This window comes from Heterodontus francisci, unplaced genomic scaffold (genome assembly GCF_036365525.1).
Source record: "Heterodontus francisci isolate sHetFra1 unplaced genomic scaffold, sHetFra1.hap1 HAP1_SCAFFOLD_221, whole genome shotgun sequence".
NCBI lineage: Eukaryota > Metazoa > Chordata > Chondrichthyes > Heterodontiformes > Heterodontidae > Heterodontus > Heterodontus francisci.
The window spans coordinates 1,495,304-1,512,479 of NW_027141485.1; positions in this window are offsets into that span (position 1 = coordinate 1,495,304).

The following is a 17,176-nucleotide window of genomic DNA, read 5'->3' on the forward strand; positions in this document are numbered from 1 at the left end:
TGTGACCGCGTGGGTTTCCGCCGGGTGCTCCAGTTTCCTCCCACAGCCAAAGACTTGCAGGTTGATAGGTAAATTGACCATTGCAAATTGCCCCTAGTGGAGATAGGTCGTACGAGAATGGTAGGAATGTGGTAGGGAATATGGGATGAATGTAGGATTAGTATAAATGGGTGGTTATTGGTCGGCACAGACTCGGTGGGCCGAAGGGCCTTTTTCAGTGCTGTATCTCTCTGTGACTCTAGAGATGTGGATGCTCAATCATTGGGTATATCCAAGAGAGAGATCGATAGGTTTTGGGATACTAAGGGAATCAAGGGATCTGTGCTATTGTGGTAAGATGGAGTTGATGTAGGAGATCAGCTGTGATCTTATTGAATGGCAGAGCTATTTCGATGGGCCGAATGGCCTACTCCTATTTTTTATGTAAAGTTCCATTCCTCTCAGGGAATATTTTATTTTCAAAAAGAAAAATACTGCACACACTGGAAATCTAAATAACAACAGAAGATTCTGGAAACACTCAGCAGTTCCAGCAGTATCTGTGGAGAGAGGAAGGGAGGAGCAATGATTCAGGTCTATTGAAGGGTCACAGAACTGGACCACTAACCCGAGCTTCTCTTCTCCACAGTTGTTTCCGGACTGGCTGAGTATTTTCAGTATTTTAGGCTTTTTCTTTCTGTATTTCATCCTTTTCCCATTTGAATATTTGCTGTGAAACTTTCAGCGTTGTGCTCAATTCTTTGTGTCGTTGTGTTTTCTTTATTTGAAGTAATGCAAATAGTATCCTGAAATGAATTTGCCAAATGGTTGGGCGAATTGTTACAACCAGTTTTTGAGCAAGTTCTCCACATACACGGTGAAGGATTCCTTCACATTTGTGAAGACCATACAGGACTGGCATATCGATAGCAGTGCCCTGTCCATGTGCTCATTTGACATTGCGAGCCGATTCACCAATGTACCACTTCAGGAAGCCATAGATATTTGCACTGCAGTGCTATATTATGGTGATCTAGATCAGTCACCATTGTATAAATCCATATTCATTGAACTTATGAACTCGGCAACTTGCACAGTTGAGTTCAGTTTTATTGACACCATGTATCGCTGGTGTTGCCATGGGATCCCCTCTGGGCCCAGCTCTCACAAACATCTTTGTTGGATTCCATGAAAAACCTGTTTTTAAGGGAATGACAGCTAACCTCCTACCTCTTGCATATTTCCAATATGTAGATGATACATTTGCTATATTTGAATCCGCAGCTGCATGAAATAATTTCCTTGCACGTCTTCATGGGCTCCATCCTACACTCAAATTCACCTTTGGAATGGAGCAGTCAAAGAGCTCCCTTTCCTTGACGTACTAGTTGAGAAATCTGCGAAGTGGTTTTCTACCACGGTCTACCGCAAACCTACCTTCACTGGTCAATACACGCGTTGGGATTCTTACAGTGACACGCGCTATCAGATTGGTCTTATCGGCAACCTCATAAATACGGCTGAGCCATTTGCTCACCATGCAAGCTTGATGCTGAAATAGGGCGAATCAAAGACATCCTGCATTACAATGGCTACACTGATCAGATCATTTCTCACTGTATATCACACAAACCTATAAAAGGGCTGAAGGACGTCATTTTGAGCCCTGAAATGTGCCCAGTCTCCCTCAAATTACCCTGGAAAGGTAATATATCCCCAGTATTTGAGTAACAGGTAAAGCGAGCTGTTTCCTGCTGTTACTATGAAGGGGCAACAAGTGTGGTGTTCGCCACTAACAGGATGCTGCTGTCAAGCAAAAGAGACGTCCTGCCTGTCACACAAATAAGTAACGTGAGATATGAATTTCAATACCAGTGTGATGCTAGGTTTCTAGACCGTACATCCCAAAACTGGCGGATTGTATCAAATAACATGTCCCTTCCGCTGTTCGCAATGGGCCCTACCCAACCAACCCGTTCTTGCAAAACTCAAAAAACAGTATCCAACATGAGATGTGATTCCAGAATAGGACAACATTTGCTAAATAATTCTCAGTGTGCTAAGAATTACAGACAACCGAATTAAGACTGTCAGTAGGGCTCGCAGTGTGGTGCATTGGTGTGCCCTGTAAGCTACATATATTAATACACAGGGCCCTGTTCTTTGCAGACAGAAAGAACATGCACACATGTTGTGCCAGTTTCAGCTAAACAAAATAAGTGACAGCCATTCACTGGCTCATTCCTCAGGGCAATGCCTTGACCAATCAGAGTCAAGCTGCCTGGTTTAAATTTCAAACAAAGCTGGGCAGTTATCTGTCAGTCACCATAAACTGTTGCATTCTTAATGGCAATGCCTCTACCAATCAGAGTTCACTTGCCAACCAATCAGCACTCTCTTCTCATGCAGAAGAAAGTTGTTGTTTTCCCTTAAATTGGTATTCTTGTGGATTGCCCTGCTGAGTGCATAAGGAAAACAACTGGCTACCAAAGGTTGGACAACATGTCACTATTTTCATGAAATTATTACTTTTATTTTCAATATAAAAATATAAAGCAATATGAGTGTAACATTTACAGACAAATTCTATTACCTCACATTGCCTGATTCTTTCACACTGACAGACTATGTGAACTACTGTCCCGATTTTGCAGTTCTCACTTCCAGTTAGCAAATGTCAGCAATCTGTGATACAGTGCAGTTTAAAGACCAGACCGTCAAACACAACATGCAATAATTGTTCAGCTTATGTTGGTCTGGTGGGATTAAGAAATACTAGGAATTGAGATGAGCTGTTATTGTATTTAATTATTTGTTTCATGGGATGTGGACCTCGCCAGCCAGGCCAGCATTTATTGCCCATCCCTAATTGCCCATGAGAAGGTGGTGGTGAGCTTCCTTCTTGAACCATTGCAGTCCGTGTGGGGTAGGTACACCCACAGTGCTATTGGGAAGGGAGTTCCAGGATTTTGACCCAGCGCCAGTGAAGGAATGGCGATATAGTTCCAAGTCAGGATGATGTGTAGCTTGGAGGAGAACTTTCAGGTGGTGGTGTTCCCATGCATCTCCTGCCCTTATCCTTCTAGGCGGTAGAGGATGCAGGTTTGGAAGGTGCTGCCTGAGTAGCCTTGGTGCATTGTTGCAGTGCATCTTGTAGATGGTACACACTGCTGCTACTGTACGTCAGTGGTGGCGGGAGTGAATGTTATGGACTGGGTGCCAATCAAGCGTGTTGCTTTGTCCTGGATGGTGTCGAGCTTCTTGAATGTTGTTGGAGCTGCACCCATCCGGGCAAGTGGATAGTATTCCATCACACTCCAGACTTGTGCCTTGTAAATGGTGGACAGGCTTGGGGAGTCAGGAGGTGAGCTACTCACCACATGATTCCTACCCTCTGACCAGTTCTTGTAGTCACACTATTTATAAGGCTACTCCCGTTCAGTTTCTGCTCAATGGGAACGCCCAGGAAGTTGATAGTGGGGGATTCCGCGATCGTAATGCCGTTGAATGTCAATGGGAGATGGTTAGATTCTCTCTTGTTCGAGATGGTCATTGCCTGGCACTTGTGTGGCGCGAATGTTACTTGCCACTTATCAGCCCAAGCCTGGATATTGTCCAGGTCTTGCTGCATTTCTGCACAAACTGCTTCAGTATCTGAGGAGTTGCAAATGGTGCTGAACATTGTGCAATCATCAGTGAACATCCCCACTTCTGATTTTATGACTGAAGTAAGGTCACTGATGAAGTAGCTGAAGAAGGTTGGGCCGAGGATACTCCCCTGAGGAACCCCAGCAGTGATGTCCTGGAGCTCAGATGATTGACCTCAAACAATCACAACCATCCTCCTTTGTGCTAGGTACGTTTCCAACCAGTGGAGAGTTTTCCTCCTGATTCCCATTGACTCCAGTTTTGCTCTGGCTCCTTGATGCCATACTCAGTGAAATGCTACCTTGATGTCAAGGGCAGACACTCGCACCTCACCTCTTGAGTTCAGCTCTTTTGTCCTTGTTTGAACCAAGGCTGTAATGACGTCAGGAGCTGAATGGCCCTGGCGGAACCCAACTGAGCGTCACTGAACAGGTTATTGCAAAGCAAGTGCCCCGTCGATGACATCTTCATTCACTATACTGATGATTGAGAGCAGACTGATGAGGCAGAAATTGGCTGGGTTGGAATTGTCCTGCTGTTTGTGTACAGGACATATCTGGGCAATTTTCCACATTGCCGAGTAGATGCCAGTGTTGTAGCTGTACTGGAACAGCTTGGCTAGGGGTGCAGCAAGTTCTGGAGCACAGGTCTTCAGTACCATTGCTAGAATATTGCCAGGGCCCGTAGCCTTTGCTGTATCCAATGCCTTCATTCATTTCTTGATATCACCTGGAGTGAATTGAATTGGCTGAAGACTGGCATCTGTGATGCTGGGGACTTCAGAAGGAGGCCGAGGTGGATAATCCACTCGGCACTTCTGGCTGAAGATTGTTTCAAATTCTTCATCCTTGTCTTTTGCACTGATGTGCTGGGCTCCCCGATCATTGAGGATGGGGATATTTGTGGAGACACCTTCTCCTGTTGGTTGTTTAATTGTCCACCACCATTCATCATTGGATGTGGCAGCGTGTAGATCTGATCCGTTGGTTGTGGGATCACTTAGCCCTGTCTATTACATGCTGCTTCTGCTGTTTGGCATGAAGGTAGTCCTGGGCTGTAGCTTCATCTTGCTGACGCCTCATTTCAAGGTATGCCTGGTGCTGCTCCTGGCATGCCCTCCTGCTATCTTCATTGAATTAGGGTTGGTCCCCAGCTTGTTGATAATGTTAGAGTGGGGGAATATGCCGGGCCATGAGGTTACATATGGTGGTTGTGTACAATTCTGAGGCTGCTGATGGTCCACAGTGCTTCAGAGATGCCCAGATACGCATTGCTAGATCTGTTCAAAATCTATCCCATTCAGCACAGTGGTAGTGGCACACAACACAATGCAGGGTATCCTCAATGTGAAGACGGGACGTCATCTCCACAAGGACTGTGCAGTGGTTACTCCTACCAATACTGTCATGGACAGATGCATCTGCGGCAGGCAGATTGGTGAGGATGAGGTCAAGTATATTTTTCCCTCTTGTTAGTTCCCTCACCACCTACTGCAGACCTAGTCGAGCAGCTATGTCCTTTAGGACTCGGCCAGCATGGTCAGTAGTGGTGCTACCGAGCCACTCATGGTGATGCACATTGAAATCCCCCAGCCAGAGTACATTCTGTGCCCTGTTCCACCTCAGTGCTCCCTCCAAGTGGTGTTCAACATAGAGGAGTACTGACTCATCAGCTGAGGGGCTGGGGGGCGGGGGGCGGGGGAGGTGGCAGGGTGGTAGGTGGTAATCAGCAGGAGGTTTCCTTGCCCAAGTTTGACCTGATGCCATGAGTTAGCCCAAACATTAGTTACACCGTTATGCCAAATCAGTCAGTCTGTTTCCTTGTACATGTCAGTGAGAATCATTCTCAGCGCTCAGAGCTCCCAGAAAAAGTAAAGTGGAAAAATGTCATTTCATAACCCAAAGGCTCTTTTCAGAACCACCCACAGTCTCTGTGAAAGGACAAGTTACTGTCAGGAGGTAGTCAGAGATGGAGTTATTGTAACAGTGGATTGATCAGTTTCTCATCTGATGAAAGGTCACTGACCTGAAAAGTTAACTCTGCTTCTCTCTGTACAGATGCTGCCAGACCTGCTGAGTATTTCCAGCATTTCTTGCTTTCATTATAGCACATAGTTCCCATTTCAAAGTTACAGAATTAACCACAATAATGTACTCATAGATTCAAGTTAAATATCAGCCAAATATTTACACACGTTATGAGTTGATAAGTTTCAGTATTAATTCCCATAGTGCATCCTGACATATACATTAGATATAACATAACATAATAAATAGGAGCAGGAGTAGGCAATTCTGTCCATCAAGCCTGCCCCGTCATTCAGTAAGATCATGGCTGATCTGCCCCAGACCTCAACTCCTCTTTCATGCCTGCTTTTCATAGCCCTCAACTCTCCAATATTTCAAAAATCTATCTACTTCCTCTTTAAATACTTTCAGTGATCTAGTCTCCACAACTGTCTGGAGTAGATAATTCCAGACATTCACTACCCTCTGAGAGAATAAATTCCTTTGCATCTCAGTTTTAAATGAGTGTCCCCTTATTCTGTAACTATGTCGCCTCGTTTGAGATTCCCCCACTAGTGGAAACATCTTCTCAACATCTACCCTGTTAATAAAAACAAGAAATGCTGGAAATACTCAGCAGGTCTGGCAGTATCTGTGAAGAGAGAAGCCGAGTTAATGTTTCAGGTCAGAGACCCTTCTTCACCCTGTTAAGCCCCCTCAGAATCTTGTACGTTTCAATAAGATCACCCCTCATTCTTCTAAACTCTAATGAATAACCTGTTTAGCCGTTCTTGATAAGTCAACCCCTTCATCCCAGAAATCAGCTGAGTGAATCTCTTTTGAGCTGCCTCCAATGCCAGTATATCCTTTCTTAAATCAAAATCTCAAGTGCGATATCAGATTGAGAGAATCTGAACGATAGTATAACCTGAGATACAAACTGAGAATTCAGTTTAAAACTCCCCCGGATTGTGAAACTAAAAGATACAATAGCAATTTAATTTGTATAGACTGTGCTTTGGATCACATTCCAGCCCTCATACAGTATCAGACTGGAAGATACTGTTGCAATTCCATTAGTGCAGACTCAGCTCTACATTACATTATTTAAACAACCGGGAACACTTTTACACAAGACGGATCATATTTACACAACTGAGAAGATCTTTACACAACAGGGAACCATTTTACACAATAACAGAGAACATCTTTACACAACAGCGAATATAGTTACACAACAGAGAACATATTACACAGCAGGAAATATCTTTAAAAGAACACAGGGGACATCTTTACACAACAGAGAACATGATTCCATAAATCATTGGTCTTGCGCTGTCTCTTGCTGGTTTGCTCAGTCCCTTTCTCTGCCTGTTCCTTTCTGGATCCTGATAATCTCTTCCTGGTTTTCTGTGTGTCTTTCTCTGTCTGTTCCTTTCTGGGTCCTAATGATCTCTGCCTGGTTTTCTGTGTGTCTTTCTCTGCCTGCCTCATTTTCGGTGCTGTTACTCAGTGTCCATGTGTGCCATCAGGTGGCAGGACCGTATCTCCAACACAGAAGTCCTCGAGGCGGCCAACATCCCCAGCATATACACACTACTAAGCCAGCGGCGCCTGAGATGGATGACCATGTGAGCCGAATGGAAGATGGCAGGATCCCCAAGGACACATTGGACAGCGAGCTCGTCACTGGTACCAGACCCACCGGCCGTCCATGGCTCCGCTTTGAAGACGTCTGCAAACACGACATGAAGTCCTGTGACATTGATCACAAGTCGTGGGAGTCAGTTGCCAGCGATCGCCAGAGCTGGCGGGCGACCAGAAAGGCGGGGCTAAAGTGTGGTGAATCGAAGAGACTCAGCAGTTGGGAGGAAAAAAGACAGAAGCGCAAGGAGAGAGCCAACTGTGTAACAGCCCCGACAACCAATTTTATCTGCAGCACCTGTGGAAGAGTCTGTCACTCTAGAATTGGCCTTTATAGCCACTCCAGGCGCTGCTTCACAAACCACTGACCACCTCCAGGCGCTTACCCATTGTCTCTCGAGACAAGGAGGCCAAAGATTGTGTCATTGCCCGGTGAGGGTGTGTCCGTCAGCATATTTTACACAGCAGGAAATATCTTTAAAAGAACACAGGGGACATCTTTACACAACAGAGAACATGATTACATAAATTATTGGTCTTTCGCTGTCTCTTGCTGGTTTGCTCAGTACCTTTCTCTGTCTGTTCCTTTTTGGATCCTGATAATATCTTCCTGGTTTTCTGTGTGTCTTTATCTGCCTGCCTCATTGTCGGTGCTGTTACTCAGGGTCCTTGTGTCATTGTGCACTGAGGGTGAGTCCGTCAGCACGTGTGTTGCTGAGTCCGGGATTTTTGAGAAATCCGACGACAATCCTATTTTTATAAAAACATTGGGGAAATGAACATATTTCACTAATGGGCAGCTAAAATTTCAAACAGCAGTTCGCAGAGTGGCGCAGCAGAAGCGTGCTGGGTTCATAACCCAGATGTCGATGTATCGAAACCATTGTCTCCTATTTATGCTTGGTAATTATACAAACCGTTCACTTTCAAAACATCTAGTGTTTACCCATAATAACAAGATGCTTCCAACGGCACTCTATTGCGATGAGCTTTTTCCTTCCAGTGAACACATCAATCAGTAACAAATCACTTTTGCTCACACGAACACAAGCTGCAAACACGGACCAGCTGAGTCTCTCCCACTTTGTCAACCCCTTCCTGCAGAGCCTCCTTTCCACCACCAGATGGTGATGTTGGCCACAATAAAACCAGGACAAATGGTCACAGTGAGGAGACGGTCAGGAACAGAAAATAAAACAATAACAGGGGAAACATTTAAACAACAACAGGGTACATCTTTACACAACAGAAAACATATTTACACAACAGGAAATACCTTTAGACAACAGGGAGAATACAATCATACAAATGCCTTGTTTCTCCATCTCAGTCTCGTTGTCTATCTCTCTCTAGCTGTCCCTCACTTTTGCTTCTTCACAGTCTATTGGTTTTCTGTGTGTTTTTCTCTCTGTCCCGTTGTCGATGGTGTTACTCAGCGTCCTTGTAACATTGTGTAGCCAGGCTGAGCCTCCCAACACATGTGTTGCTGTAATAAAAACAGAAAATGCTGGAAATGCTCAGTTGGTCTGGCAGCATCTGTGGAGAAAGAAACAGTTAACAGTTCAGGTCTTTTTCGTTAGCTCACATTAACTTTGTTTCTTTCTCCACAGATGCCGCCAGACCTGCTGACTATTTCAAGCATTTTCTGTTTATGTTTCAGATTTCCAGCATCTGCAGTATTTTGCTTTTGTACGTGTGTTGCTATGTCTGGGACGGGTTGAGTGCAATGCTATTGTTTTATAAAAAGCGTTGAAACAAACATTTTTCTCGCTAATACACAGCACTAATACACAGCTGGATATAAACAGCAGCCTGCAGCAAAGGGCGCAGTGGAAGTTTATTAACACAAATAATTCACCAACACAATATTTACTGCGATCCTCAATCACACCACGCTTCATCTTAAAACGTTTTATTCTTTATTTTTTACATCAACTTCTTGCTTCCAATAAACACTTCAATTTGGAACACAGCTTCCAAATCACCTTTATTCAGAAACCCGAACACACACCAGCCCAGACTTTCCCCTTTCTGTCAACCCATTCCTGCATCACTGCCTCTCCACCAACAGTTGTTGCTAGAATCATACAATCATAGAATGGCTACAGCACAGAAGGAGGCCATTCGGCCTGTCGAACCCGTGCTGGCTCTCTGTTAGAGCAACTCACCTCGTCTCACTCCCCAGTCAGTTCAATTTCGGAGATGGGAAATCTTCTCGAAAGAATAATTCGGGACAAAATTAATAGTCCCATGGATAAATGTGGGTTAATTCAAGAAAGCCAGCATGGATTTCTTAAGGGAAAATCATGTTTAACTGTCCTGCTGGAGTTTTTTGATGAGGTAACAGAGAGGGATGATGAGGACAATGCTGTTGATGTGGTGTACATGGACTTTCAAAAGGTCGGGCAGCATCTGAATGGTCACTGACCTGAATCATTAACTATGTTTCTCTCTCCACAGATGCTGCCAGATCTGCTGAGTATTTCCAGCACTTTTTATTTATATTTCAGATTTATAGCATCTGCAGTATTTTGCTTTTATTGACTTTCAAAAGGAGTTTGATACAATGCAACACAACAGACTTGTGAGCAAAGTTATAACTCATGGAATAAAAAGGACAGTCGTAACATGGATGTGGAATTGGCTGAGTGACAGGAAACAAAGAGTAGTGAGCAATGGATGTTCTTCGGGCTAGAGGAAGGTTTGTAGTGGAGTTCCCCAGGAGTCAGTGTTGGGACGCTTGCCTTTCCTGATGTATATTAATACCTTGGTGTACAGGGCAGAATTTCAAAGTTTATGGATGATACAAAAATTGGAAGCATTGTGAACTGGCAGAGAAGGTTCGAGGGACCATGTGGCTACTCCTCATGTTCTTCCCAGTGTCCAGGATGAAGTGCGACATGAAACGGATTTCCAGATGGTCAAAACAAACGCAATGGGCATCCTTCAGGAGAACATCACATTTAAAGTGAGAAACTAATCATAAGGCATGAACAGGGATTGAACCAGTGATCTTCAATTTACGAGATTGATGTCTTACCACTTGGCCACCATGTCTTTTGTTACTAAACATCTGAGGCTCCAGAGGAGGATTTGTGATTCTTTTTCAATTTGGTTGAAACAACATCGAGAAACATGCGCAGAAATAAAGAGGGATTGTGGAATGGGTAACAGATCAGCCTCATTTACATCATCAGCATCATGAAATCTTCATTCAGACGTTCCATTCCCATCCTCAGCTTTTCTCACATCTGTACAATCATATAAGAGTGGACATTGGGTTGTAACTGGGCAGATTATATAAATAGACTATGTGCATCATCACCGGAAGTGTTGTAATATAATCTGTACGGCACCTCATGGAGAGTTGTGGATGAAACATTCAATGCAAGGTGTGCAGAGTAAACTCAGGTTATTTTAACCGTCAGACTCTTATAAATTGTTGACAGATATCAGAATATTATATGGGGGCCACAGTAAACCAAAGTGAAGATGGAGAAATCTTTGCCTGTACCTTTGAAAAGGTCACTGGACTGAACCAAGCCGAGGAGTGGCCGAGATGGTTCCAGAGGTTTGCAAGGTATCTGCTGCATCGGGTCTCGTGCAGAAGCCAGACATGGAGCAGGTCAGTACACTATTGTCTGAAATGGAGGGAGTGTGTATGCTACATCCTCATGAAGAACAGAAGGCTATGTGTGAAGAAGTTATTAAGGCACTCAAGACCTATTTTAATTGAGGAAAAATATGTCATCGTGGAGCCAAAGTTAAAACGCTGCGTTTGCTGACAACGCAACCACCAGGTGACGCTGTACTAGCACATGCGCAAATGCAGCCTCTTCCACTGAAATGTCACTGTCTGTGACATTCAGGCAGCTGCCAGGATTAAAGATGGAGCTACTCAATTTATCACAGAAAACAACTTCGACCCAAAAATCCCCTCAAAGGTTGCCATCGCCGCCTCCGTCCCACCCCCAACAGTCCCCCGCTCCTTCTTGTGCATTCACCAGTTACATATTACCAAGTCATCTTAATTCACCTAAAGTGAATTACTTTAGGAGCAGTGACTGTCATTTCATAAGCAAATATGGCACATATCTACACAATGGACATGTTTTGGTTGATACTCGGAGAACGTTGCGCTGTTTGAAGTCTCATCAGAAGGACAGCACCTCTGACAGTGCTGCACACCCTCTGTAATTCAGTGAGGTTTCAGAGAGTCATAGAGTTATACAGCACAGAAACAGGCCCTTCGGCCATCATGTCCGTGCTGGCCATCAAGTACCTATCTATTATAATTCCATTTTCCAGCACGTGGCCGTAGCCTTGTATTTTGTGACGTTTTGAGTGCTCATCTAGATACTTCTTAAATGTTGTGAGGGTTCCTGCCTCTACCACCCCTTCAGGCAATGTGTTCCAGATTCCAACCACCCTCGAGGTGAAACATTTTTTCCTCAAATCCCCTCTAAACAGCGCAATCCCATTCTCCGGTCGATCATTCCCCGCTTCCCCCCATCCCACTCTCTGACTGCTCACTCCCCGCTTCGCCCACCACCACCCCCATCCTGCTCTCTGGCCGCTCACACTCCAGGCCATGGGCTCTGCCGCTTCCCTCCTCTCGGCCACTCGCTCCAACATTGCCCCATCACCCCTCGAGGCTCGCCTTGCTTTATCGGGTGGTGCGGTGAAGAATGATCGAATGTTGGAGCGAGAGGCCGAGAGGAGGGAAGCAGCATGGCTGAGAGCTAGGGTCTGGAGGGACGTGGGGGGGAAGCGGGGCGTGAGTGGACGGAGAGAAGGCAGTGCGGGGTTGGGGGTGTAGCAAGCGGCCGGAGGGCGGGGGAGCGGGGTAGCGAGGAGCGGGCAGTGAGCGGCCTGGAGTGAGTGGCTGAGAAGGGGTAGGGAGATTTCCCGCGCATGCGCCACTTCGTCCTGGAAGACGTAGGCTGAGCATGCGCAGCATCTCAGAGCGCAGGAGACTGTTTGTGCATGTGCGCAGCTTGGAGCACTCTGATGACTTCGGCTGGCTGCTGCATTGTCAGGAATCACTTTGAATTTAATAAGCGTACAAAACAGAAAGGGGAGAGTATTCATTCATTTATCAATGACTTGTACAATCTCACGGAGGATTGTGAATACCGCAACTTAAGGGAAGAGCTGAATGGAGACAGGATTGTGTTCGGGGTATTAGACAACACCCTTTCAGATCATCTACAGTCCAGGGCTGATCTCACATTCACGAAAGAGTTTCAACTGAGCAGTCAAACAGAGGTTAGAAAGTTTAACCAATCCGTTGTTCGAGGGGACAGGGAGAGTCTGATCTCGAGAGTTGCAGACTCAATTGAATTTGTTCAGAAAACAAAAGGAAATATTAGGGGTAAAAGACAAGAAAGACGGGAAGAGCATCTCGTGGTAGCTGCAACCAATTGCAGTAGGTGTGGCCGAGAGAGACACAAGTGGGAAAACTGCCTCGCCAAAGAAGCTGAGTGTTTTTCCTGCAGAAAGATGGGACACTTTCAGTCAGTGCGTGGCAGTAAAATACCAGCGCTGAATATAATTAAAGGGAAATCCCCAGAGAGCAAAAACATTAATGAAGTACAGGATATCCAAAGTGTGGAAATACATTTTTTAGGTGAAATCCAGGAAATAAAGTGAGAGTTGCTGGACGACAGAAATTCTGAAATATTTTAAGATAGAGGTAGATAGATTCTTGATAAACAAGGGGGTGAAAGGTTATCGGGGGCAGGTGGGAATGTGGAGTTGAGGTTACAATCAGATCAGCCATGATCTTATTGAATGGTGGAGCAGGCTTGAGGGGCCAAGTGGTCTACTCCTGCTCCTAATTGGTATGTTTGTATGTAAGAAAAGATGTTCTCGATACAATGAGAACTATCATTTGTTTGGAAATTGATTTGAACCCCCTTTTATCAAAAGGTTATAGAGCTTTACTTTTTCTACAATTAACAGGCAAATCCTTGTGGAGTTGAGATTGACAGAAACAATGGGCTGGATTCTATAGAGCCCTCGACGTCGAGATCTGTGGTGGGGTGGGGTGGGAGCCGCCTGAACATGGCCCCAGATGAGGCCAGCCACGGACCTCAACGCCGGCAGGGCCTGGCTCGATATTGCCGGCGACGGCGAGGCCTTGTGGGGGACTCCCCACCTCTCGTCAACGGGACCACAAACCTGCATTAATTATTATCCCATCACTTCCTGATGTCCCGCTGCGTTCTTCAGCCCAGTGACCGGCACTGCCGTGCCTTCGGAGCCCCATCCGGGGAAATGAGGTGCAACACTGGTGGGGAGGGGGGAGAAGTTAAGTTTCTCAGTATGGGGATGGGGGGACGGAGTCAAATTAATGTCATGGGTGTAGGGGATTGTGGGAAGGGTTATAGTTTACAGTTTGTGCAGTTTTGGGCGGAAGGTCAGATGGTAAATGTAGGTTTTGGGAGGGAAAGGGCAAATAATTAATTTAACTGTTATAGGGGGGGATGAGAGAGACGCAAAAGCAATGTATTTATTTCATTTCATTTAATCTTCCTTTAAATATTTTCCAGTGGAACTAACAGCCTTTAAAAATGGCTGACACTCCAGTACAGTACGAAGGCAGTGCTGCACTATCAGAAATGCTGTTTTTCAGGTGAGACAGAAAACTGAGTATCCCTCTGCCCTCTCAGGTGGATGTTAAAGGTACCATGGCACTATTTCAGAGAATAGAAGTGGAATTATTTCTGGGATGCTGGTCATTGTTTAACCCTGTATCAACATCACTTAAAAACAGATTATCTGGTTTTTATCACATTGTTGTTTCTGGGAGCTTGCTGTGCACACATTGGCCACCATGTTTCCTACATGACTCCAGTGACTACACTTGGAAAGTCCTTCATTGGCTGTAAAAGGCTTTGCAACGTCCTGTGGTCGTGAAATGCAAGTCTTGCTTTTTCCATTGTTATCAGTGTCATTGTGATCAAAAGATCGGATTCGTGAACACAAAATTTAAATCAATTTCGATTAAAATAATGTAAAAGCATCTATATTCTTGCACTGTAGTTAATAATCTCCATCTTCCTATCCTTACAGAGTGTAATGTCGTCGACCCTGAAATTGATTCCAGAATCTCATAGAATCTTAGACTCATAGAAAGTTTAAGGCACAGAAAGAGGCCACTTGGCCCATCGTGTCTGTTCCACAAACAATTTCAGCCCAGTTCTGATGAAAGGTCACAGATCTTAAACGTTAACTCTGTTTCTCTCTCCACAGATGCTGCCAGACCTGCTGAGTATTTCCAGCATTTTCTGTTTTTACTTCAGATTTCCAGCATCTGCAGTATTTTGCTTCTGTGTTAATTTGAAAGTTAAAACTGACCCACCTGTCTAAAATTCACACTGGGGTCTCCCATGAAATGATTCTGTATAATATTGATATAATGAATACATATTCCGACACAGAGCTTCCCGTGGGGAATTGGGGTTCTGAAAACCAGCAGACTGCAGGAATTTCCACTGGGAGCACAAATACACAAAATCTACCTTTTATATATCGATTCATTTTGATTGTCCTTCTGGAAAATTATTTTGAAACAATTTAAACATCAACCCACAGCTCCATGACTGGGTCAATTATGAGGTCATCCTCTGACAGGTCATGTGACAGCTGGAGCCACAAGACATCAGAACCAGATTTGTGACTGGATTAAAACCCGGAATCCTGTCCCAATGGCTTTTCAAATAAAGCTTTTGCTGTTTGAAAACACAGCAGGTAAACTTTCTGCCTGACCATGAGGGGAGCTAGGGAGAAATTTGCAAAACTCAATCCTTCAACAAAATAGTTCAAAAATCATTAATATCGAAATCATGTGAGGATTTATATGCAGGAGAGAAACAAGCAGAATAAAGAAAGTACAGAGGAGAGTTGAAAAAGGAAATGAGATCAGCAAGAGAATGTATGAGAAAAGATTAGCGAGTCACATAACTGGGAACACTGAATGCTTTTACCAACATATGGACAGTCAATGAAAGGGTGGGTCATTTAGGAGATCCTGTGGAGGCAGAGGGTGTGGCTGAGATACTAATTAAGTATCACAAAATAAGCGGATGCTGCAAATGTCACAGTAAAGGAGGAGGAAGTGGAGAAATTGGACAGGATGAAAATAGATAAAGAGGAGACAATTACAAGGTTGGCAGCACTCACAGTAGAAAAGTCACCCAGTTTGAATGGGATGCATCCTGGGTTGCTGAGGGAAGTAAGGATGGAAATATCAGAGACTCGAACCACAATCTTTCAATCCATTGTAATGACTAACAAGGTCAAGAAAGCTATTTTATAATTAACAGATGACCAAAGGAGCCATTTTGTGTTCAGTACTAATGTGCCGTGCAGAGGACACTATTTGTGCTTAAACATTAACACAACGCGGGAAGAAACGGTTACCGATTATAAGCTCTCACTCAATTGGTGCAGAGTATGAGCACCAGGGGTTACTTGTGACAGTGGAAGATAACATGGCATCTCATTGGATAGCTACCACCCACTCCAAGCGGGGCAGCCCCCAATCAGTTAGGTGCTGTCCTGCCACGACCTGCTTGCTTCAATGGGTGCTTGGAGCTTAGAGAGTCATCTTTTAACAGGCGGATCGATAATCAATGCACCAAGAAAAGCAAGCTCAACAAAGAAGACACCAGTCCTTCACATCGCAAGCTGGAATGTGAGGGCCATGTGTCCTGGCCTTACTGACACCCTTCTGCAGGTTGATGACACACACAAGACAGCTGTGATAGACAAAGAACTCACAAGGCTCAATGTGGACATTGCTGTGCTGCAAGAAACTATACTCATTCAAAGTGGATCCCTCAAAGAGAAACACTACACTTTATTCTGGCAGGGGAAAGCCCAAGAGGCAACTCGTGAGCATGGAGTGGGTTTCACAGGAAAATACACGCCACTTGAGATGAGTGAACCACCCACAGTAGGCTCAGAGAGACTTCTTACTCTTCACGTGTCAATAAGCGTGGGCCCAGTTAATCTCATGTGCATCTATGTCCTGACACTCACCTCCACCCCAGATGTCAAGGATCAATTCTATGTGACACTTGATACTGCCATCAGTAGAATTCCCAGCACTGAGGGACTGTACCTTCTTGGAGACTTCAACGCAAGCTTGGGTACTGACTACAGTTTGGCCAACGAGCATAGGGCACCAGGGGATTTCCAAGATGAATGAAAATGGACAGAGGTTGCTGGAGCTATGCTGTCACCATGGACTCTGTGTGATGAACAGCTACTTCCAGGTCAAGCTGTGCCACAGGGTGTCCTGGAGCCATCCAAGATCACGCCACTGGCACCAGCTAGACCTTATCATCACCAGACATACCACCCTCAGCAGTGTCCTCATCTCTCACAGCTATTACAGCGCTGACTGTGACACTGACCACTCCCTGGTGTGTAACAAGGTCAGGCTTCAGCCAAGGAAGCTTCATCTATCCATGAAGAAAGGTCGTCCTCTGATCAACACTTGACGAACCACTGATCCAGAAAGGACCCAGGAGTTCCTCAACATCCTCAATCAGGCTCTTTCAGACAACAATGCTCAAGGCCTCAGTGCAATGTATCAAAGTGGAATCATCTGTTATCAAGCAGATGGAAAGGTGAGTGGAGCATTACCTTAAACTCTACGTAACAGAGAATATTGTCATTGAAGTGGCTCTCAGCGCCATTCCAAACTTCCCTGTCATGGAAGAGCTGGACAATGACCCCACCATATTAGAGCTCAATAAGGCCATTGACAGCCTTGCCAGTGGTAAAGCCCCGGGAAATGATGGTATTCCACCTGGAATCATCAAAAGTGGAAAATCGGCTCTGCTGCAGCATCACCATGAACTTCTGTGTCTCTGTTGGAAGGAATG